Here is a 23,460-nt window from a genome sequence, read left to right as displayed (position 1 = left end):
CACTTTGTTAACTTTTGCTGGATGGTATGGTAAAAAGGGCCTCTTTGCTGTGGCCTGAAAAGAGGGTCTTGCATGGGATGCACCAAAATTCACCATTTGGTTTCTATCACCTCAGCATTCACTAAATCCATGTGTTTTGAAACACAAGGAAACGAAAGAGCAGTCAAAGTGAAGATAAATGAAATAAAAACCAAAATGAAAGTTTTTCCAGACACATTTGTAATCATGCATGTTTTCAGTCCAGAAGGAAAAAAGTCCAGTGGAGAAAGATAATGGAATTGGAATTCATTGCCATAGAATTTGGTAAAATCATTTAGTTTAGCGGGGTTTTAAAAAGGCTTGGATAATTTCCTAAAGGAGAAGTCCATAGGCCATTATTGAGATGGACTTGGGGAAATTCACTGTTTATTCCTAGGATAAGCAGTATAAAATCTGTTTTTCTCCTTGGGAACTAGCTAGGTATTTGGACCTGGGTTGGCCATTGTTGGAATCAGGATCCTGGACTTGATGGACCTTCGGTCTGTCTTATGTTCTTATGTGAGCCAAGTATAAGACAATGAAGCCATTGTGACATCACTGATGAGGTTGGCTCTTAGGCATTGGTGGAATGAGGCATTATGACATCACAATCTCATCTCTGGAATGTTGCTACTCTTTGGGTTTCTGCCAGGTACTTGGGACCTGGGTTGGCCACTGTTGGAAACAGGATCCTGGACTTGATGGACCTTCAGTCTGTCCCAGTTCTTATGTCAGCTAAGTATAGGACAATCAAGGCATTGTGACATCACTGAGGTTGGCTCATAGGCATTGGTGGAATGAGGCATTATGACATCACAATCTCAGCTCTGGAATGTTGCTACTCTTTGGGTTTCTGCCAGGTACTTGGGACCTGGGTTGGCCACTGTTGGAAACAGGATACCGGGCTTGATGGATCTTTGGTCTGTCCCAGTATGGCAATTCTTATGATCTATTGCTAGCAGCTGGGATATATCCTTGACGCTGTGGATGGGAATAACTGGGCAGACTGGAAGGGCCAAATTACCTTTTTCTGTCGTCATCTACCATGTTCATATGTTAATTTGCTTTGTTCCTGAAATGACTCACTCACCATTTCATGCTGGGGTGTAGCAAGTGAACAGTTACGCAGGGAGAAGCTGAGGATTTTTTTTCTTCTTTTTAAGTGAAAGAGTGATCTCTGAATTACACTTCTGGGAACTGGAGGCTTTATGCGGCAGCATTTAAAAAGTGTGAAGGTTGTCGCTGCTGGCTGAAGTCCCTGTGAATTGAACCTGAAGGCTTTTAAAGGTTATTCCTGTCTTGTCAGGCATCCTATAGCACTGAAACTATTTGCTTCAAGAGTCACAGGAGTCTTTACATAGCTCTGCCTAGGGTCATCTGTGCAGAAAATCTGCCCTTTCGTGCCCCTCCCCCTCCCCAATCTAGGGCATTTGTGCAGTTATGAGAGAAAAGTGCTAAGTACATGCAGGAGACTAAAAGCGAAGCCTGAATTTGAAAAGATAATATCAGGAAATTCACTGGAGCAAAGAGGGAAGAATTTCACCGTAAATCCACCAGAAAACTGAGAAAAACCAGACACGGCCCCAGATACAGGAGGCCCAATATTTGAGTCTTTGTTGGTTTTATTTATCTTCATTTCTGCAGATAAGTGACCAACATTTGCCAGAAAAAAAAACCCCCAGCTTCTTGGCTTGAATGTGAGCGCATAGTTCATTCTGTAGAGAGCCCTGGCCTTCCTTGGCAAGATGCAGCCAGTCCTCCTCTGAGAAGGTGCTGACTGCGGTTTTTAAGCCTCCGCACATGAAGATCTGGTGGTATAGACCTGCTCTTGTTTATGCTGTTGGCCCTGGATTTTCCACAGGGACTTGTGCTGTAGCTTGGCTATTATTTCCATCCTAACACTCACTTTGAATCTGGTTGTGAGTCACACACACAAACCCACAGGATTAAGAGACATTTTCAGGCGCACCTGGAAAAGTTACCTATACACTTTACGTCTTATGAATGCAACTTTGACACAATGGAAGTACCATGGCAAGCGTTTGCAGCACAATTGAGAGAAATAAGCTCATATTCCACATATATTGGCTAAGGAGGGAGGCACAAAAATAACCCATTTGAAGACATTGCGCTAACAAAAATAACAAAAGATACCAGAATACTCCTCTCCTGTGCTTCTTTTTGAAAGAATAAATTCATGTAAACCGTTCTGAGCTCCCCATATAGAAAATTGACTAAATAGTGTGAAGTTTCAGCCTCTGATAAGCAGAGCTGGTATTGTGATGTCATAATGCCTCATTCCACCAATAAGAGCCAACCTCATCAGCGATGTCATAATGGCTTCATTCTCCTATATTTGGCTCTCTTTTGATTTCTTGAGTGGTGCAGTGGTTAAAGCTACAGCCTCAGCACCCTGAGGTTCTGGGTTCAAATCCACGCTGCTCCTTGTGACCCTGGGCAAGTCACTTAATCCCCCCATTGTCCCAGGTACATTAGTTAGGTTAAGAGCCCACCGGGGTAGACAGGGAATATTTCTTGAGTACCTGAAAAAATTCATGTAAACCGTTCTGAGCTCCTCTGGGAGAATGGTATAGAAAATTGACTAAATAAATACTATATTTTGTTATTGAAGCACAAGGGATCCTTTATCAGCTGAAACCAATGCTTTTGCCATATGACTTTCGTTCAGTGCCACAGGCATTGATTCTGACACGCTTAGATTATTGTAATATGCTTTATTTAGGACTGACCAAGATTAGATATAAGGCGTTGCAGCAATTAATGAACTCTACTGCGAGGTTGATTTGGGGAATCTCATGCACAGAACATATTACCCCTTTGCTAAAACAACTGCACTGGCTTCCAGCGTCGCAAAGGGTTTGTTAAAATGTTACCAGTGATCCATCAGAGCTTGTATGGATCTGTTTCTTAGAGCTTTCAATCTCTGTGGGATACGGGATGATCAGCACCTGGGAGAAGCCTCTTGGGACAAAGATTTTGAACTTTTCCCTGCTGCTGGTTCTCGGTGCTACTTTGGATAAGACTGTTTATCTCTGCCTTTGGGATCTAGATGGAAACAAGGCTGGCCAACCGCTTGAAGAAGACACGCCTTAAGCCCCTCCCAAGGGACGGGGCCTGAGGAGTCTGAGCCAATCAGGGCCTTCCAGATATCCACTTATGTAAAGGGTTCCCATAATCATATGTAAACCTTACCCTAACACTAGATAACATGATAACGCATCCATAGAATGTAATGGGCACATTATTATTTAGCATGCCTTAGTAAAAGACCCCTATAATTACATAAGAAATATAACATTAGACGTGAGACGGAAGGGAAGATGTGGAGGAATTACAATGGATGCATAGAAAAGAGAAGAGGATGCTTCTAGGAGTTTCATTTCATTTCCATAACCTCCTTAAGGTTCGTTGTCCCTATTGTTTTTACCATAATTGTCTTCTTTTCTATCAGCAATTTGTATTTCTCTACCCATCCTTCCTCTCATTTTTACATGTTAGTAATGTTAGTCTTTAATATGTTACGTATGTTTAGTTTTTCCTGTTTTCTTGTCCCCTTAATTTTATGTAATTATATGAAATCTGAGTAAGCGATTAATCAAATATACAAGAAATTTGAAACTTGCCCTATATAAAGTAGTTCATCGGAATCCTAATGCTGATAAACAGCTTTGAATAAAAAGATTTTAAGTTCTGATTTGAATTTAGATAAGGAATCCTGCTGTTTGAGTTGAACAGGGAAGGCATTCCATAAGGACGGTGTGAGACTGGTAACCAGTGCGCATGTTTCAACAAAGGAGTTACGCGGTCACGTTTGTTTTGGCATGGTAGATTATTTTAATGGCTGCCACTCTCCCCAGTGTGTCCCTGAGGGGAAGGCAACCACGTGTGGGTAGCCACAATCAAGAGGCAGGCTTGTGGGGAGAGGGACTTAAAAGATCTTTCATATGAAGATCGTCTGAGCAGAGTGCGCTTATACTCGTTCGAGGAGCGCCGAGAAAGGGGGGACAGGATAGAAACTTTCATAATGGGCTGCATCGAGGGGGAGGAGGAAATCTTCACTCTTATGGGTCCCACGGTGACAAGAGGACATCCGCTAAAACTTAGGGGAGGAACATTTCATGAGGACACCAGGAAATACTTCTTTACCGAGAGGGTGATTGATAGATGGAATGGTCTTCCATGTCAGGTAGTCGAGGCTAGTAGCACGCTCGACTTCAAGAGACGATGGGACAAACATGTGGGGTCGATACAGAGGTATGATAGAGGATAGTTTCTCGAGGGTGGAAGGGATCATGATTGGGCAAACTTGTTGGGCCGTCGTCCCTTTTCTGCCGTCATATTCTATGTTTCTATGACCAAGGGTAAAATGTTTGGGTTCATAACAGCATAAGGTAGAAAATTTGGGAATTTGGGAGGAAAGGCGGGAGAGACGTTTAAATACTTACGTGGCGTAAATGCGCATGAGTCGAGTCTCTTTCATTTGAAAGGAAACTCTGCAATGAGAGGGCATAGGATGAAGTTAAGAGGTGATAGGCTCAGGATTAATCTAAGGAAAAACTTCTTTTCAGAAAGGGTGGTAGATTACATTACATTACATTACATTAGGGATTTCTATTCCGCCTGTGCCTTGCGGTTCTAGGCGGATAGATGTGTGGAACAGTCTCCCAGAAGAGGTGGTGGAGACAGAGACTGTGTCTGAACTCAAGAGGGCCTGGGATTGGCAAGTGGGATCTCTCGGAGAGAGAAAGAGATAATGGCTACTGCGGATGGGCAGACTGGATGGGCCATTTGGCCTTTATGTTTATTAAGATTTGATATAGCGCTCCAGCATTTTACTGACCTAAGCAGTTTGCAATGCAACAATTGATTAATGAAAGGAACTCCATTGACGATAGGAAAAGGAGAGATGTTTCTGTTGATGGACGGTCTGAATATACAGCCGTGGGGCATGGGGGATCCATGCCAGCTCAATAGGTCCTAGCTGGGGGCATGGTGAGACCTGTGTTTGCATAAAGTGGAGCACAGGTTTCCGGATCTCCAGGACGCATTAGCTTTAATGCTGTTTTTTGTTAAGGGTTGCTACTGAGGACAGGGAAGAGGGAGAGGCAGCCTCATATCCCTTTGGCTGGGCAATAAAAAAACATTTTTTAATGTTCAATCATTTTTATTGAGTTTTAAAAATAAAATATACATAAGAAAAATCTTACCAAGAATCTCATCTCAACTCAGTTAATACATTGTAGATATATAAATTCAAAGAAATCAACAATCAATTATCATCACAATACAAACACAATAAAGTACCTCCCAACACACCCTCCCCCCTTCCCCCCATCCACCCACCCCATTCCTAAATATTACTAAGAAATAGTGTTTCACTTTCTGATTACAAATGTAATGCGTTCACTACAAAACTGCCTGCTCTGACTGATAATTGCTGTCATCCAAAATTTACTCTGGTTTTTATAAGATGGGGGGGGTCGCCCTGGCTTCCGTAATCATAAGAGCATGAAATGCTGCCCTCCAATGCCAAAATGAGAGTGGACTTTCTTCCAACCAATGTGGTAAAATACATTTTTGACCTATAATAAAGGATTTATGAAATAATTCCCTAACCCCTTTCTTAAAAATCCTGTGCCATTGAAGAAATAATACCATCTGGGGGGGAAGGAACCACAATTCTAGAAATAATTTATCCAAGAAAAACACAAACAGCATTCCAAAATTTCTGAATTTTGGGACACAACCAAAAAGCATGACCCAATGTATTATCCATTTTTTTTTTTTTTACATCTATAATAATAAAAGGCTAAGCGCGCATGCGCTGTTGAAAGATCGTGATTCCTGGCGCCGTGAGGTGTGCTTCTGTGCCAGTCCTCACGGCGCCTGCGCTAGCTGGAGGCGCGTGCGGTGGCTAGAGGCGCGTGAGTGTGCAGCTCTTTCAATGGCGCCCGGCGACTACCGCCTTAGAATCGAGCCTACGGGCTGCCGACCCCACGGTACCGCGCCTGGTCGCTGGCTGAGGTGCCGGCGCGGGGCACTGCCCGAGCTGCTGGACGCTTCACGTGTTCCTCGGTACAGGGGCGGGAGCGTGGAGATCGGGTCCGGGGAAGAGGAAGGTTGGTTGTTGTGCGCTGTGTTTTTGCCCCCCCCCCCCCCGCTGCTGAGGAGTCATAAAAGGTTCTGGGTTTCAGCTGCCAGTACATCTAACTCTTTCCTTTAAAGTATAAAAGCTTGGAAAGGGTAAGGGAGTCGGACAGAAACAAACATGCTGCTGCACAGAGAAGTGGGGTGGGGGAGGGGAGGGAAATGCTGCTGCACAGGGAAATGGAGGGGGGAGGGAAATGCGGGTACACAGGGAAGGGTGGGAGGGAAATTCTGCTGCTGCACAGGGTAGTGGGGTGAGGGGAGGGGAGGGAAATGCTGCTGCATAGGGAAATGGAGGGGGAGGGAATGTAGGAATGCTGCTGCACAGGAAAGTGGGGGGGAGGAGGGAAATGCTGCTGTTGCACAGGGAAGGGTGGGAGGGAAATGCTGCTGCTACACAGGGAAGTTGGGGTGGGGGAGAGGGAAAGGGGGCCAGGGAACAAACTTGCTTTGCTTTGGGGGGGGGGAGGAGTGTGCTGGGGGGCAGGGAGCAATCTTGGTTTGCTTTGGGGGGGAGACAGAAGGGGGCCACGGAGAAAGACAGACAGACAAAGGGGGCCAAGGGAGAGACACAGACAGAACGAATGACAGACAGCGTCCAAGGAGAGAGAGACAAAGAAGACAAAACAGACAGACAGACATCTGCTCTAGCACCCGTTAATATAACGGGCTTAAAGACTAGTTGTAGACATTCTTATATCAACATGACCAAAATGTAAAGCCTGAACCATTTTTTAATATCATTTTTTTTTTCCTTTCCTACTGTAAGAAACCTCCAGAAATAGGACATTTATCCCAGTGCCGGCTGCTGCTCTCTCTTGGAATCATGAGTGCGCATCTGATGTTTTTGTGTGGGAGAAGACACTCTCGAAATCTCAGATGTGCTGGAGAAAATTGCCCAGGATTTGCCACGGCTGTGACGCTTCTGTCTTGCTCTGTGTTTCAAAACAGCCACTGCATCGCTTTGGGAAAGAAGAAATTAGCAGGGAGCCTCTATGACACCAATTATTCCATAGGCTGAGACCATTAGATCTCAAGCACAAAAGACTTCTCGGTGGTAGTCTATAAAGAGAGCCGCATATGCACTAATTTCGTATTTCGCTGATAAATGCCCCTTAATTTTCTGATTTACTCCCATAATTATGACACATTCGCAGAATTAACTTGATTGCAAATAACATAACAGCACCTGCCTCAGATTGTCATTAATTATAGGAGCAAAAGTGCTTGAAAATGCACGCTCAGATACATACATAGAGAAAATAAATAGCCTTCTCGCGCGTCTCTGTTGAGAGATGCTCTGGAAAAAAAAAGTGACAACAGCCATACGATGATACCACCCGTACAGACTGAACGAGATTTATTTTTCATTCCGTTCAATTGCAGCTATATGTCAAAAGTCAGATTCATCTTTCACAGATTGCTTCTGAAAGATTTAGGGACAGGATGAGGAACGAGCTAACAGGTTTTATTCCCAGGTCTGGCTGATCAGGACGTCTCTCCAGTAACCTGCAGGGCAGCAGTTTTTACTGGATGTTTGTTTCGGTAGCAAAAAAAAAAAAAAAATCTCATTTTCCTTATGTTTACAAATGGGAGCTGCTTCTCCCGCAGTCTTTCTGCAGAGCAGTTTACTGTATGTAAGACCAAATGTGTTATTTAGATAAAAACACTGAGGTCAGCTTGCCCAACTGGCTTGCCATTTCCAAACCCTGGTTGCTTGGCAGTGCCGGTGCTAAGCTGGACCACGACTTTTCCTCTAAGAAGGACGTGCTGCAATTTCCTTCAGGGCCCGGGCACCTCATGGGTGCCGTTGTGTTAAACGGGCTTCTCTGCAGCTCTTTAATTTGCAGTCGAAGAAATGTGGAGTGGTTACCATGGCAACCCGCTGGCACCTATCCCTTGGGGTCCGGGGAGTAGCGCTCAGTCTTGCAAGAGGGCGGCATCGGCTCATCCATGGAGCAGCTTAGCTGCCGACTGTCCCCGGCTGTGGACAACAGTCTTCTTACCTTTCTGCTGCATGTTTCAGAAGGTGATTGGCAGTGAATGGAGCTCTGCGCTCCCTCAGAGGAAGGAACGAACGGTTTGAGCAAAACTAGCCTTCTGCAGAATATTGCATCCGTCTCACCCCACCATTAGGCCCATTGAGGGTACCTGGGGATAGTGGTCCGCCCCAGGTGCCGCCTCGGTGGGGGCACCCGTGACCGTCCACCTCTCTTCTCTCCCGTCCGGTCCCCGCCTTCACTACCGCGCAGGTGCCGCTTCCCTGTAACGCGTTAACGTTCGTGGCACGAGCAGCAATCCCAACCTGCCACTCGCGACAGCGTCGGCTCTTCCTCTGATGCCACTTCCTGGACCAGCGCCTAGGAAGTGCTGTCAGAGGAAGAGCCCATGTTGGTGTGAGCGGCAGTTTGGGGAAGGAAAGGGTGCATGCACGTGCGGCAGGAGAAGGTGGGGAAGGAGCAGAGGGCGCAGAGGGGCACCTCTCACTCTCGCTATGCCACTGGATGGGGAAAGGATGCAGGACCTCGGGGTTCACTGGGAAACTGGAGACAGTGGGAGGATTACCAGGGAAAGCCCAGATGTGTGCGCATAACCCTGGATTCTATATAGCAACTACAAAGGTGTGGCCGTGTTACACGCACAACTTAATTGTTTAACAAGCCAGTCAACACTGATACTTGGCCAATAGCAAACAATTATCACTGATTGGCACAAATTAGAATTTACATACAAACTTTCTAAATGTATTCTATAAACTGGCGCATGTAAATTCTAATGCATGGATTTGAAAAGAGGGTGTGGCCTGGGGCAGGGGTGGGGGCACGGGCGGGTCATGGGCATTCCTAAAATTTACATGCACAGTTATAGAATACGAGTGATCCACGCAGAATTTATGCGCAGACCTTCACACCAGATTCTAGTTAGCTTAAATGGTTGCACCTAAATTTGAGTTGTGGGGCCAGGTGACGATCTTATGGTGGCCAAACAGGTTGAAAAGGTGACGGCGAAAGCTAGAAGGATGCTAGGGTGCGTAGGGAGAGGTATGGCCAGTAGGAAAAAAGAGGTATTGATGCCCCTGTATAAGACGCTGGTGAGACCTCATTTAGAATATTGCGTACAATTCTGGAGACCACACCTTCAAAAAGATAGAAAAAGGATGGAGTCGGTCCAGAGGAGGGCTATTAAAATGGGGTGTGGTCTTTGTCATAAGGTGAATAGGGACAGGCTTAAAGATCTCAATCTGTATAGGAGTACTGAGTGATTGATCTGTCGGGTTTGCATGCAAATGATTTGCACCTCTGTGCAAGTCATTTGCATGCAAACTTGGTAGTGCATCGATCGTTCTGCCAGAATTGGTCAGAGAATCGGCCAACAGCGATCCAGTGACTAGTGTATCTAACCCATTGTGTCAGACCCCTACACCTTGGCCATTGTAGAAGCCCATTTTGTAAAGACACTTTGAAGGAACATTAATAATCCTATATAATAAAACTCTAAGCGCGCATGTGCACTTAGAGTTTTGTGATTCCTGGCTCCGTGAGGTGTGCCTCCGTGCCGAATTCGATTTTCGAACACGGAGGCAGGCCAGAGCATGGAGCAACTCCCCCCTCGCCATTACTCACCACCAGAGTGCCGCCTCACTGCTGCCGCTGATTCGGAGGGGGGGGGGGCACCGGCACACCTGCCAGCATCTTCTTCTCACCCTCCTCCCTCTTGCCTGCTCACCCGCCCGCCGCGGCTCCTCTCTCGAACGGGCCGGGGACCGCAGCCAACCACCGATCGCCTCCACAAGCGAACTGAGGAGCCGGCCTGGGTGGCGCAAGGTCCATGCCTGACCCCGGCTCTGCCTAGCACTGGCTACACAGCCGAACTGCTGCCATTGCTGCTCCGTGCAACCCCGGCCTCCTCCTCCTCCCACAGATGTGTGCGCACAGATGGGCGGGCGGCCCGCAGACAAGAGGCTGTCAAAGCCGGAAATGCACGAAGCTTCCCCAGGGGAGGGGGGGAGAACGGCAAACGACGGCGAGGAGGGAGTGGGAGCAGGCCGCAGAGGCTGTCAGTGCCTGCAGGCCACCGTGGCTTCAGGCGGATGTCGGTGGAGGGCAGACAAAAAAGAAAGGAGGTAAGGGTTGCTGCTGGACATGGGAAGAGGTGCTGATGGAAAGGGGGGGGGGGTAAAAAAAGGAAGGGAGGCCTACTGATGGACAGGGGGAGTAGAAAAGAGGTGCTGCTGGACAGGGGGGCCAGAAAAAGGAAGGGTGACCTACTGCTGGACAGGGGGAACAGAAAAGAGGTACTGCTGGACAGGGGAAGAGGTGCTGATGGACAGGAGGGGGGGGGCAAAAAAGGAAGGGGGGCCTACTGCTGGACAGAGGAGAGCAAAAAAGAGGTGCTGCTGGACAGGGGAAGAGGTGCTGCTGGACAGGGGGGGGCAGAAAAAGGAAGGGAGGCCTACTGCTGGACAGGGGGATCAGAAAAGAGGTGCTGCTGGACAGGGGGGAGTTAAAACAAAGGGAGAAGGGCTGCTGCTGGATAAGGGGAGCAGTGAAGGGGTGGTGGTGGACACAGGGGAAGAAAAAGGAAGGGAGAATGGACAGGGGGAGCAGGCAAGGGGTGGTGGTAGACAGCCGAGGAAAAAGAAAGACAGAAATATAGAAACAGGCTAAGGAGAGAGAGAGAAAGAAAGAAAGAAATACAGACACACACACACACACACATTCTAGCACCCATTAATGTAACGGGCTTAAAGACTAGTGAATAAATAATAGCCATCATTTTAGGCTTTTCCACACGGATGCCTATAGTAAAATTAGGCCAAGCAGCTCTGAAGGGCAACGAAAATTGGATTTAGAGTCATTATGATATGCAGGAGACAAGTTTCATGGGTAATTGTATTTGAAGACCTTGCAGCTAATTTTCAAAGGGAAAGTAATGCAGATTGCCTCTTTGAAAAATACCATAGTTGCAAAGTATCTGTGAACATCTTTCTCAGAACATGCTTCCCTGAACACTTCTCCTCAACTCAGCAAGACTGACGGACACAACAAAATCCCAGTTTTTTTCAAACAAAATTGGGGGCACCTAGTCCAGGATTGACCACACTGTTTCCTAGAGTCTCAGCCTCCAATGCCCATTGCCGAAAACCCCCAATATGGCGCTGGGCCCATCCTTCAAACTGGAGGCGTGTTCACTGCAATTCTGATGGAAGAATAAGTTCCCTTATTGCTTTGAAGAGCTGCAGTGCAGCATTTCTACAAGATGGAAATGGATTTCTTCTGTGCTGTAGGGTTGCAGAACCGAACGCATGGCTTCTGTCCTGGAGCACATGGCCATTGCAGATTTCTGCCTAGCAACCGTGGGGGCTGACAGCGGAGACTCCCAGTCAGTCCCTTAAAGAGAACCTTCAGGCATTCACGGTGCGCTCGGTGCTGGAACAGATTGTTCCTGTAATTGTATAGCGAGTGCTATGAGAAGCCACTGAGTGAAGTCTGCGGAGAAGAAAACATCTAAATAATTATCATTATGTTGTCTTCCTTCTGTAAGGCAAAACAAAAAGGAACCGAGGGAGGCTGAGCAGTGTAACAGCAGGTGGAAAGCAAAACCCTTTGATTCGGAGAGACTCCCTCCTCTTTCCTACCAGGAAATATGTCAGATGGGGTGTTGGTGGCACTAGGGAAAGGTTTGGTAGTGTTTAATTTTCCTGAGGCAGGATTTTCTGTAACTCATTGCTGGTTCTCACTCGTTTACCTTCTGGCTACCCCTTAGGCTTGCTGCGTTGATCTAGGGATGGGCCAGTTTAAAATCTGTGGTCTGAGAACGTGCCGATTAGTGGACGGTGGTTGATTTGTGGATTTGGGATGGGATGCATTTCTCATGATCATGTTACAATATATGGCAGTGGTCGTCAGCCCAGTCCTCGGACCATACCCAGTCAGGTTTTCAGGTTATCCACAATGAATATGCATGAAAAAGATTTGCATATCATTTATTTAAATATTTATTTTATTTAAAATATTTTTAATCTGGGTAATGCATGCAAATGTCTCCCACATATCCAGCGTGGATATCTTGAAACCTTGAATGGCTGGATGTGTCCCGAGACCTGAGATGAGAACCTCTGTTAAATCCATGCTATCTACACTTCTCCCTCCGAATCCGCGAGGGTTAAGCCGGCCCGCGAATATGGAAAATCGCAGATAAACTTTTAGGGCCGACTCTGACCCCCCCCCCCCCCCCACCTCCCTCCTGCGTCCTGGACCTCCCTAGACCTTACCTTGTGGTCTAGCAGTGATGCGGGGCAGGAGCGATCTTCCTACGCTCCTGCCCCGTGCAGAGCCGTCATAAAAAAAAATGGCTGCCATGAGTTTCAGTCAGCAATCTCATTTATAAAAATGTTAAAAAGAACAGGCCCAAGAACAGAACCTTGAGGCACACCACTGGTGACCTCCCTTTCCTCAGAGCGATCTCCATTGATCACTACCCTCTGTTGCCTCTCACTCCACCAGTTCCTGACCCAGCTTGTCACTTTGAGACCCATCCCGAGGGCACTCAGTTTATTTATTAGACGTCTGTGTGGAACACTGTCAAAGGCTTTGCTAAAATCTAAATACACCATATCTAGAGTTGACTCGTGTCTTTGCATTTGATATTCTTGTTCTGCACCTACAGCTTTACTATTTGAAACTACATAAGCACATAAGAATTGACGTACTGGGACAGACCGAAGGTCCATCAAGTCCAGGATCCTGTTTCCAACAGTGGCCAACCCAGGTCCCGAATACCTGGCAGAAACCCAAAGAGTAGCAACATTCCAGAGCTGACATTGTGATGCCATAATGCCTCATTCCACCAATGCCTAAGAGCCAAACTCACCAGTGATGTCACAATGGCTTCATTGTCTTATACTTGGCTCACATAAGAACATAAGAATTGACGTACTGGGACAGACCGAAGGTCCATCAAGCCCAGCATCCTGTATCCAATAGTGGCCAACCCAGGTCCCAAGACCCTAGCTAGATCCCAAGTAATAAAACAGATTTTATGCTGCTTATCCTAGGAATAAGCTGTGGATTTCTCCAAGCCATCTCAATAATGGCCTATGGACTTCTCTTATACCAAATTATCCAAACCTTTTTAAACCCTGCTAAGCTAACTGATTTCATTACATTCTCCGGCAATGAATTATTGTTACAATATGATCAATATACAAGCCTAAAGAAAAAGTTTTATTTATAATGCTACAAGTATTCGCTAAATTTTGTCTAGAAATCAAAATGCTTAAGTCTAGTTATCTTGACTCCAAAGTGCATTACTTTTTACAATCACAGGAGGCCTCACCAGGTGCCTTTCCTGGATGAGAGGACTTTGAAGTCACCCAAGCATCCTTAATAGAATGTGTAACATAATCGCTTGTATAATATGTGACACTTTTATCTAAAGCAAAGCTGGGTACAATGGAAAGATTAAAGAGAACTGACGTGAGAAATCTGAGTGCATTTCTACAGCATTTTCCTTTCTACCCAGCATCCTTTTTGCTCTGATCTCTTTACACTCCTGTTGGATAAGAGTTTGTACCTTTTCATCATGGCCAGTCTTTTGATCGGAGTTGTCCATTTCCAAGCCTATTCTTCAGCTGTTCACGGCTTGCTTAGCACCTGCGCTGACATCAGATCTCAGACTGATTGACATGGATTCATAATGCAGCTACATCAGTGCAGGATAAACCTTAACAAGATGTAAAAACAACAGCAACAAAAAAGATATGAAATTGGATTTGAAAAAGAAAATATTGATGATTTTAACCCCTTATTTTAGCTGTCCATTAAAAATATGCACTGGATTGACTGCTTTAGAGAGCAGAAATTGGAATTTTTATCTATATGGGACTGATAATGCTATTCAGAAAATGGTAAGTTTTATATTGAACTGTACCTGCTGTATATCGCTTTGGGTGAATCTCTTCGTAAAGATGCTTAATAAATCCTAATAAGTTAAATGCAGGCTGTTCTATAACAATTCCTTCCAATGCTACACAAATTGCCATCTTCATTCAGGGTGATTAAAACACACGACACATAGCCCGGTGCCAGGTCGTGCTAGGATTTGGACGCTAGCATAAGGCCCTTGAAGACACAACGTTTAGCTGCTGGCAGCCAGTGAGCAGACGCTAGAGCCTGGGAGACAGGGTCACGGGCACAGAGGTTTTTTAGAAGCCTGATTGCCGCGTTTTGGATTTCGGTGTGCTAACTGGAAAAGACATGCACCCCCTAGCCTTTGTACTTACTGTGCGTTTATAGTAAACTAGTCTTTAAGCCCATTACATCAACGGGTGCTAGAATAGATGTGTCTGTCTGTCTTTCTTTCTGTCTTTCCTTGGCTGCTATCTGTATTTCTTTCTGTCTTTCTCTCTTTGGCCGCTGTCTGTCTTTCTTTCTTTCTGTATCTCTCCTTGACCACTGCCTGTGTGTCTGTCTGTCTGTCTTTCTGTCTCTTTCTCTCTCCTTGGCCGCTGTCTGTCTGTCTTTCTGTCTCTCTCTTGTTGGCCGCTGTCAGTCTTTCTGTCTCTCTTGTTGGCCGCTGTCTGTCTGTCTTTTTGTCTGTCTCTCTTTCTCCTTGGCCACTATCTGTGTGTCTTTTTGTCTCGGCTCTCTCTCTTGTTGGCCGCTGTCTGTCTTTCTTTCTTTCTGTATCTCTCCTTGACCACTGTTTGTGTGTCCGTCTTTTTGTCTCTTTCTCTCTCTCCTGGCTGCTGTCTCTGTTTTTCTGTCTCTTTCTCTCTCTCCTTGGTCACTGTCTGTCTGTCTTTCTGTCTATCTATCTCTCTCTTTCTCTCCTTGGCTTCTGTCTGTCTGTCTTTCTGTCTCTTTCTCTCTCTCCTTGGCCACTGTCTGTCTGTCTGTCTCTCTCTCCTTGGCTGCTTTCTGTCTCTTTCTCTCTCTCCTTGGCCACTGTCTGTCTGTCTTTCTGTCTCTCTCTTTCTCTCCTTGGCTGCTGTCTGTGTGTCTTTCTGTCTCTGTCTCTCTCTCGTTGGCTGCTGTCTGTCTGTCTTTCTGTGTGTCTCTCTCTCCTTTTCCGCTGTCTGGGGTTTTTTTCCCCCCTGTCAATCTCTCTCCCTGGCCCCCTGTCCTTCTGTGTGTGTGTGTGTGTGGAGATGTCAGGGGGATGTCGGGGGAGGTCCGGGATGTCGGAGGAATATTGGGGATAGTTTTAATTTTGGGGAGGATCTGGTGGAATTAGGATTAGAGGAATTCCAAGATAGTGGAATAACGGGAGGAATAATGCCATGAAAGATCTTGAAAGTTAGGCAGGCACATTTGAAGTGGACCCTGGAGATTATTGGAAGCCAGTGAAGCTTGGACAGAAGTGGTGAGACGTGATCAAATTTACTTTTTGCGAAAATAAGCTTAGCCGCAGCATTCTGAATCCGCTGGAGTCTTTTCTTAGTTAGGCTTAAGTAGATAGAGTTGCAATAGTCCAATCTGAAGAGGATGATGGATTGGACAAGGACGGCAAAGTGTTTTTGATGGAAGCAGGATCTCACTTTCCTCAGCATATGAAGGCTAAAGAAGCATTTTTTTTACCAGGGAGTGGAGGTGGTCATTGAAGGATAGTGAGGAATCCACGATGATGCCCAGAACTTTGCTTGAGAACTCAAGCTGTAGTGAGGGGCCGGAGGACAGTGGAATGGAGGTGGGTAAATGGTCTAATATTGGACCCAGCCAAAGTAGTTTTGTTTTGGACTCGTTTAATTTCATTTGAACAGTGAGGGCCCAGGTTTGGAGGTTCGAAATACATGAGGATATGTTCTCGGAGAGGTTAGTGAGGTTTGATTCTAAAAACAGTGCATACAAAAATTGCATAACAAATTACCTGAAAAAACAGCACTTATATCCATCAGTGAAATATATAAGAATAACTTTCACCCCCTCCCCCCCTGATTTCAATATATTCAAGATACCCATACAACTCATACATAAACCAGTCCCTATACATTATCCTTCTCCCTCCCACCCACCCCCCTCCCTTCCCTGGATGTAAAAAGCGTAACCAAAATTAAAGGGAAAAACCATTCAATTAGAATCAATAAAATTGGTCAATGGACCCCACGTCAGATTAAACCACTTTGTTCAGACATCATTTTCTCGTAACGATAACACTTAAGCGTATCGAATTCCACCAAAAAGTGAAATTTAAGCGGTCACAATTCTTCCAGTTTTTCGTAATCATTTGGATGGCTCCCCCAGTCGTCATACCCAATAACCTGTTTTTACGCCTGTCTACTGGAGATGTAGGCGATAACAGCGTCCCATATAATACCGCTTCATATGACAGCAGAACCACAGTCTCCAGAATCAGAGTAATATGTCCCCATATAGATCTCCAAAAACTGAGTATCAAAGGACAATAGAACAATAGATGATCCAGTGTCCCTATATCGAGATGGCAGTGCCAGCATCTATTTGACTTAGAACTATCTAATTTTTGCAAACGAACAGGGGTCGAAAAACTTCTACGAAGAAAGACTGGGCAAATTGCAGCTCTGTACTCTAGAGGAGCGCAGGGAAAGGGGTGACATGATTGAGACATTTAAATACGTCACAGGTCGAGTCGAGGTGGAAAACGACATATTCGTTCCCAAGGGAAATTTAGTGGTGACACCAGGAAGTACTTCTTCACAGAAAGGGTGGTGGATCATTGGAACAAACTTCTGGTGCAGGTGATCAAGGCCACCAGCGTGCTCGACTTTAAGAATAGATGGGACATCCACGTGGGATCCCTACGAAGGTCGAGCTAAGAAACTAAGTCATCAGCACTCAGACTTAATGGGGTGGGTCAGTAGAGTGGGCAGACTTGATGGGCTGTAGCCCTTTTCTGCCGTCATCTTTCTATGTTTCTATGTTTCTAAAAAAAAAAAAAACAGGTTTGTCTCATAGATGCTGACGCTGTACATCTCATGCTCTATATTCTATGTTTTGTGCAAACCGATAAAGTTTTCTTATACAACTTTAAAACTTTTGTCCTTAGCTTTAGCTATTTCTTTGTCCGGAGGTTTAAAAAAAGAATGAAGAAATAGCTAAAGTTTAGGTCAAAAGTTTTAAAGTTGTATAAGAAAAGTTTATCGGTTTGTACAAAACATAGAATATAGAGCACAAACACTTGAAAAAAAACTAAGGTCAGAAAGAGAAACAAGCCTTCAAATAATTTGGCTGGTGGTTGGCTGGAGCTGAAGACCATAGAGGTACTTAGAAAGGTATTATCTGAAAAAAAAGATCACTTAGAAATTAGGCACTTTGAAGTTTATTATATGCCGTTGTGGATTGATGGGGTTAATTCTATTCCAGTCACAGTCCACATATTGCAGCTCTGACTTTGAGCGCAAGCCTTTTCACCTGTCAGAAGGTATTCTATGACATCACACCTAGGAATGCTCCTGAGCGGCCCTTGCTCCTCCCATGGGCACCCTTTGGGGTGCTGTGCTTTGACATTTAGGCATGAATGTTATAGAATAGGGCATAGGGCAGATCTGCATATAACTCTCAGTTACTGCCAATTCGTTTTTCTTAACACCAATTATTGATTGCTAGCACCTAATTAGCTAATTAGTTTATGCGTGGATCTGTGATCCAACCACTTCCAAATCTGTGAACCCAGCTTTGGGTGAACTATACAGAATCCAGGGGAGAGTTTCTTTCCAAAAACATTGCAATTTAACAAAACTCAAAATTGTATTCCCCCCGACCCTGTCATCTCAGCAAGAGCCTAGGGGTTGGCATTGACCTCCATGACTCCCCCTCTCAGGGTCACCTGACTCATGGCATCACCTCTCAACTGAGCTCACTATCAAATACTTGCTCGTCTTCTTATGAGCCAGAACCTTGTAGCTCGGGATTGCCACAGCTGCGACAAGCCCAACCCCTTTCACCACCAATCAAACCTTATATAGAAAGGGGAGGGTGGGAGGGAAACTGCCTCTGAGGAACAGGGAAAACCCCGCCCATCATGCTCTGCTTCTCTTCTTACCCACAACCTCCCATCATCCACCACCGCACTCCATACTACCCCTACCACCCTTTCCTCAATGGGCGACCAACTCGGCCCATCCAGCCCATTATTATAGTCGCCCATCGAAGCCAGCTCTCGGACTCTTTTTTTTATCAGGTGATTTTGCCAACTCCTCACAGATGAAGTCTCTCATTCATCCGGCATTTCACCACACCTTGTTCATATTCCGTGCTGTATCAGCTGCTGTTTGCAGGACCCTCTGGCAATGTTCTCTCTAACCGTTGGCTGGGTGCATGCAAATTTTTTCTTCATGTGAGCAACGAGTTCTCAAAAGCAACAATTTTCCACATTTGCAAGGATTCTTATGAGCGACCATGTAAAATCTGTGAGTGACGCTGCCAGAATGGATGAGCGATTGCTCGTGTGCTCTGCTTAGAGGGAACATAGCCCTTTGGATAAAGGCACCTGGTGAAGGTAGGGTCTCTGCTGCTATAAAAAGCCCTTTGACTCTTAACATTTGCTGATACACATACCAATGCAACTTCACACCAGGAAAGGGAAAGGGTTGGGAACAGAAGAAGGGAAAAATAGCCTTACTGGGTCAGACCGACCTAGTATCCCGTCTTCATGGAGGCCAACCAAGGTCACAAGTACCTGGCAAAACCCCAAATAGTAGCAGCATTCCATGCCACTGATCCAGGGCCAGCAGTGGCTTCTCCCATGTTTGGCTCAACAACAGTTTATGGACTTTTCCTCCAGGAACTTGCCCAAATCTTTTTTTTTTTTAACCAGCTACATTAACCTCTTTTACCACATCCTCTGGCAACACATTCCAGAGCTTAACTATTCTTTGAGTGAAAAAAATTTCCTCCTATTGGTTTTAAAAGTATTTCCCTGTAACTTCATCGAGTGTCCCCTAGCCTTTGTAATTTTTGATGGAGTGAAAAATCGATCCACTTGTCCCCGTTCTACTCCACTCAGGATTTTGTAGACTTCAATCCTATCTCCCCTCAGCCGTCTCTTTTCCAAGCTGAAAAGCCCTAACCATTTTAGTCTTTCCTCATACGAGAGGAGTTCCATCCCCTTTATCATCTTGGTTGTTCTTCTTTGAACCTTTTCTAGCGCCGCTATATCTTTCTTGAGATAAGGAAAACAGAATTGAACGCAATACTTCAGATGAGGTCACGCTATGGAGCGATACAGAGGCATTATAACATTCTTAGTCCTGCTTCCCGTCCCTTTTCTAATAATTCCTAGTGTCTTGCTTGCTTTCTTGATATACTACTGCCTTTCTGTGGTTATAATCAAAATCTGTTTACATATTATGTACAGGTGATAGTTTGTACCTGGAAGTTAAGTGACTTGCCCAGCGTCACAAGGAGTTGCAGTGAACATCAAACCCAGCTCTCCTGCTTCTCAGGCTACTCCTCCACCCAAGCTTTAAATCATACAGCTTTTCCACAACCTTTAATTTCAGCCTTAAATGCAGGCTGTTCTATAACAATGCCTTCCAATGCTACAGAAATTGCCATCTGCCTTCAGGGTGATTCAAACACACGACACGATAAATATGTTGAAATGCAACACATGTATAGTCAGATCTAGATGTTTGCTTGAGTATGAATCATCATAAGAGATGCCAAGTTGTTGGGTTTTGGGGGTAAAATTGCCTATTTAATCCTAATCAGATCAGGCCCCCAACCCATCCCTAGCCCTGAATGCTTTAATGTCAAGAATCAAACATTTAAATCACTATTCCTTAAGGGGATTTATTCATAATGTCAGCCTATAACCATATATCCCCAATTCAATGATTTCATCTGTCTAATACTTTTGATCCTCAGCTGGCTCTCCAGGTATGATGTTCATACATTGTTTGTATGAGCCACTATCATCACTGGGTCTTTATTTTCACTTTTTTTAATACTGTCTTTATTTCTTTTTAATTATACTTTTATAAATATTTATTTTCAATAATTCCCAAGTGAACTTATCTGTTCGTTTCTTGGCATTTTCATGGAGCACAAGTGAAATATTAAGTGTCAATTATAAGTAACCGATAAAACCAAAAACTGTGGATACAGATGTTCTGGAGATAATTTATTAAACACTGATATATAAAACCATGAAAATTCAATGAAAAAAGTACAATGATAAAAAATACAGTGGTAAAAATCCAACCGGACCCTACACGGTCCGTGTTTCGGTGAACATGCCTTCCTCAGGGGTCCAATGGTTTGCAAACTCACATATAAAGAATTGGACTGAAAACAGTCTTTAAACATGTGAGCAAAGAACACCGCAGACAAGCTGAAGTAGCAAAAAAAAATGCCAAAGTAAAACAGCTATAATGGATCAGCAAATTGAAATCTCCATGCAGAACAAGGGAACTGATTGCTGATGAAAACAAAGCTTATAGAAAACCAGAAAATGACAGCGGTACGGACCATGCGGCCTATCCAGTCTGCTCATCCATATCACCTGCTTCCTCTTCCTTAGAGATCCCTGTTTGTTGTTCTAGGGCTGCAAAGCTAGAAAAGGTTCATTTTGCATCATTTCCCATGTCATGTGTTTGGTTTGAGGGTTTGTCATGGGAGAGATGACGCCAAAAAAATGAAAATTTTCAGGGCCTTGTTCCTGTACCTCTATCTTCGAGAGCATACAACCCCCAGCTTCCCCTCCCCCCACTTCTTGTAGGTCCCCATAGCCTTTTAAAATCTTTGGTGGTCTAGTGGGGGGGTCCATCGGGCTAGGAGCAATGCTGCAACCTTCCAACCTAGTCTTGTGCTAGTAGCGGTATCATTTATGATTTATTAAAACGTAGTGTATCACTTTTTCATAGGTGCATAACATTGTGGCTTGCAATCAAATAAAATAGAAATTAGGAAAGAATGCTAAATGGTTAAAGCTCCAGCCTCAGCACCCTGAGGTTGTGGGTTCAAACCTACGCTGTTCCTTGTGACCCTGGGCAAGTCACTTAATCCCCCCATTGCCCCAGGTACATTAGATAAATTGTGAGCAACAAGGACAGACAGGGAAAAATGCTTGAGGACCGTTCTGAGCTCCCCTCAGAGAACAGTATAGAAAATTGACTAAATGTAACCCGTTCTGAGCTCACGGGAAGATGGGATAGAAAGAAAGAAATAGTGTGAAAAGTTTCAGCCTCTGATAAGCAGAGCTGCTATTGTGACATCATAATGCCTCATTCCACCAATAAGAGCCAACCTCATCAGTGATGTCACAATAGCTTCACTGTCCTGTACTTGACTCACTTTGATTTCTAGAGTGGCTCAGTGGTTAGAGCTATCCGCTCTTACCACAACCTCTGGCAATGCGTTCCAGAGCTTAACCATTCCCTGACTGAAAAAATATTTCCTCCTATTGGCTTTGAAAGCATTTCCCTGTAACTTCATCGAGTGTCCCCTAGTCTCTGTAATTTTTGACGGAGTGAAAAATCGATCCACTTGTACCCGTTCTACTCCACTCAGGATTTTGTAGACTTCAATCCTATCTCCCCTCAGCCGTCTCTTTTCCAAGCTGAAGAGCCCTAACCTTTTTAGTCTTTCCTCATACGAGAGGAGTTCCATCCTCTTTATCATCTTGGTCGCTCTTCTTTGAACCTTTTCTAGCACCGCTATATCTTTCTTGAGATAAGGTGACCAGAACTGAACGCAATACTCCAGGTGAGGTCACGCTATGGAGCGATACATTCTTAGTCTTGCTAACCATCCGTTTTTAATAATTCCTAGTATCCCGTTTGCTTTTTTGGCCGCCGCCACACATTGTACGAAAGGTTTCATCGTATTGTCTCCGTCTACGATGATACCCAGATCCTTTTCTTGGGCGCTAACCCCCAAGGCGGACCCTTGCATCCGGTAACTCTGATTTGGGTTATTCTTCCCAATGTGCATCACTTTGCATTTGTCCACATTCAATTTCATCTGCCACTTGGAAGCCCAGTCTTCCACTTTCCTAAGGTCTGCCTGCAATTTTTCACAATCTGCATGCATTTTAACAAATTACAAAGACTAGGGGACACTCGATGAAGTTACAGGGAAATACTTTTAAAACCAATAGGAGGAAACATTTTTTCACTCAGAGAATAGTTAAGCTCTGGAACGCGTTGCCAGAGGATGTGGTAAGAGCGGATAGCGTAGCTGGTTTTAAGAAAGGTTTGGACAAGTTCCTGGAGGAAAAGTCCATAGTCTGTTATTGAGAAAGACATGGGGGAAGCCACTGCTTGCCCTGGATTGGTAGCATGGAATGTTGCCACTATTTGGGCTTTTTTCCAGGTATTAGTGACCTGGATTGGCCACTGTGAGGACGGGCCACTGGTCTAGATGAGCCACTGCTCTGACCCAGCAAGACTATCCTTATTCTCTTATTTTGTTTTCTTGATTTTTAATTGTAATTCCCATCTTTTGCGTATAGTCTCTTATATTGTAAAATGCCTCAAACTATTTTTGGATTAAGTGCGATTCACAAATTTTGTATTAGATCCGATTTGCCTTTAGGTTAGTACAGAGGTAGGCCGTTCCGGTCCTCCAGAGCCACTGGCAGGTCAGATTTTCAGGATATCCACAATGAATATGTATGAGATGGATTTGCATGCACTGCCTCCTTGAATTGCAAATCTATCTCATGCATATTTATTGTGGATATCCTGAAAACCTGACCTGGCTCTGGCTCTCGAGGACTGGAATTGCCTAGCCCTGGGTTAGTAGAATGCCTATTGTTCCTTCCTCAGATAATGTCCTGAGTGGACTTTTCATGCAAAACGAAACCATTTTGAGACATTGCCCCCTAAATTTTGCATTTGAATAGAGTTCTCAATTTTCTTTCTTTTCTTTAATGTTCCCATTCTAAGACAATACACGTTAAAAAAACCCCATAAATCATGTTGCTATGATGCTCCCCTCCTTGGCTAAGTTGGCTTTGTATGATTGTAGGATCACCTTAGAAAACTAGGATTATTCACCCTCGAGAAGAGGAGACTGCGAGGGGATCTGATAGAGACCTTTAAAATACTGAAAGGATTCGATAAAATAGAGCAAGGTGGCTCGGACAAGAGGTCATGGACTGAAGCTGCGGGGGGGACAGGCCCAGGACAAATGTCAGAAAGTTCTGCTTCACACAGAGAGTGGTGAACACCTGGAACGCTCTCCCGGAAGAGGTGGTGGAGGAAACCACCATTCAAGGATTTAAGGGCAAGTTGGATGCACATCTTCTTGAAAGACACATGGAGGGATACGAGTAACTAAGATATTCGCC

At 44.9% G+C, this 23,460-nt stretch overlaps 1 protein-coding gene across 2 annotated transcripts in view; it reads left to right on the top strand.

The window, feature by feature from the left end:
* The window catches only part of LOC117364374 (potassium voltage-gated channel subfamily A member 5-like), a 72,434-nt gene that overhangs the window by 7,173 nt on the left and 41,801 nt on the right, over window positions 1-23,460 (top strand). The window contains exon 2 of one of the 2 annotated variants that reach the window (XM_033953511.1): window positions 15,771-15,876. The exons of the other annotated variant lie outside the window; for it this stretch is intronic. The gene's annotated coding sequence lies outside the window, so the exon portion shown is untranslated. The remainder of the gene's footprint in view (window positions 1-15,770; window positions 15,877-23,460) is intronic. 2 annotated transcript variants of the gene reach the window in all.

Source organism: Geotrypetes seraphini, chromosome 7 (assembly GCF_902459505.1).
Source record: "Geotrypetes seraphini chromosome 7, aGeoSer1.1, whole genome shotgun sequence".
In the NCBI taxonomy this organism is placed as follows: domain Eukaryota; kingdom Metazoa; phylum Chordata; class Amphibia; order Gymnophiona; family Dermophiidae; genus Geotrypetes; species Geotrypetes seraphini.
This window is presented reverse-complemented; position numbering and strand designations above follow the sequence as displayed.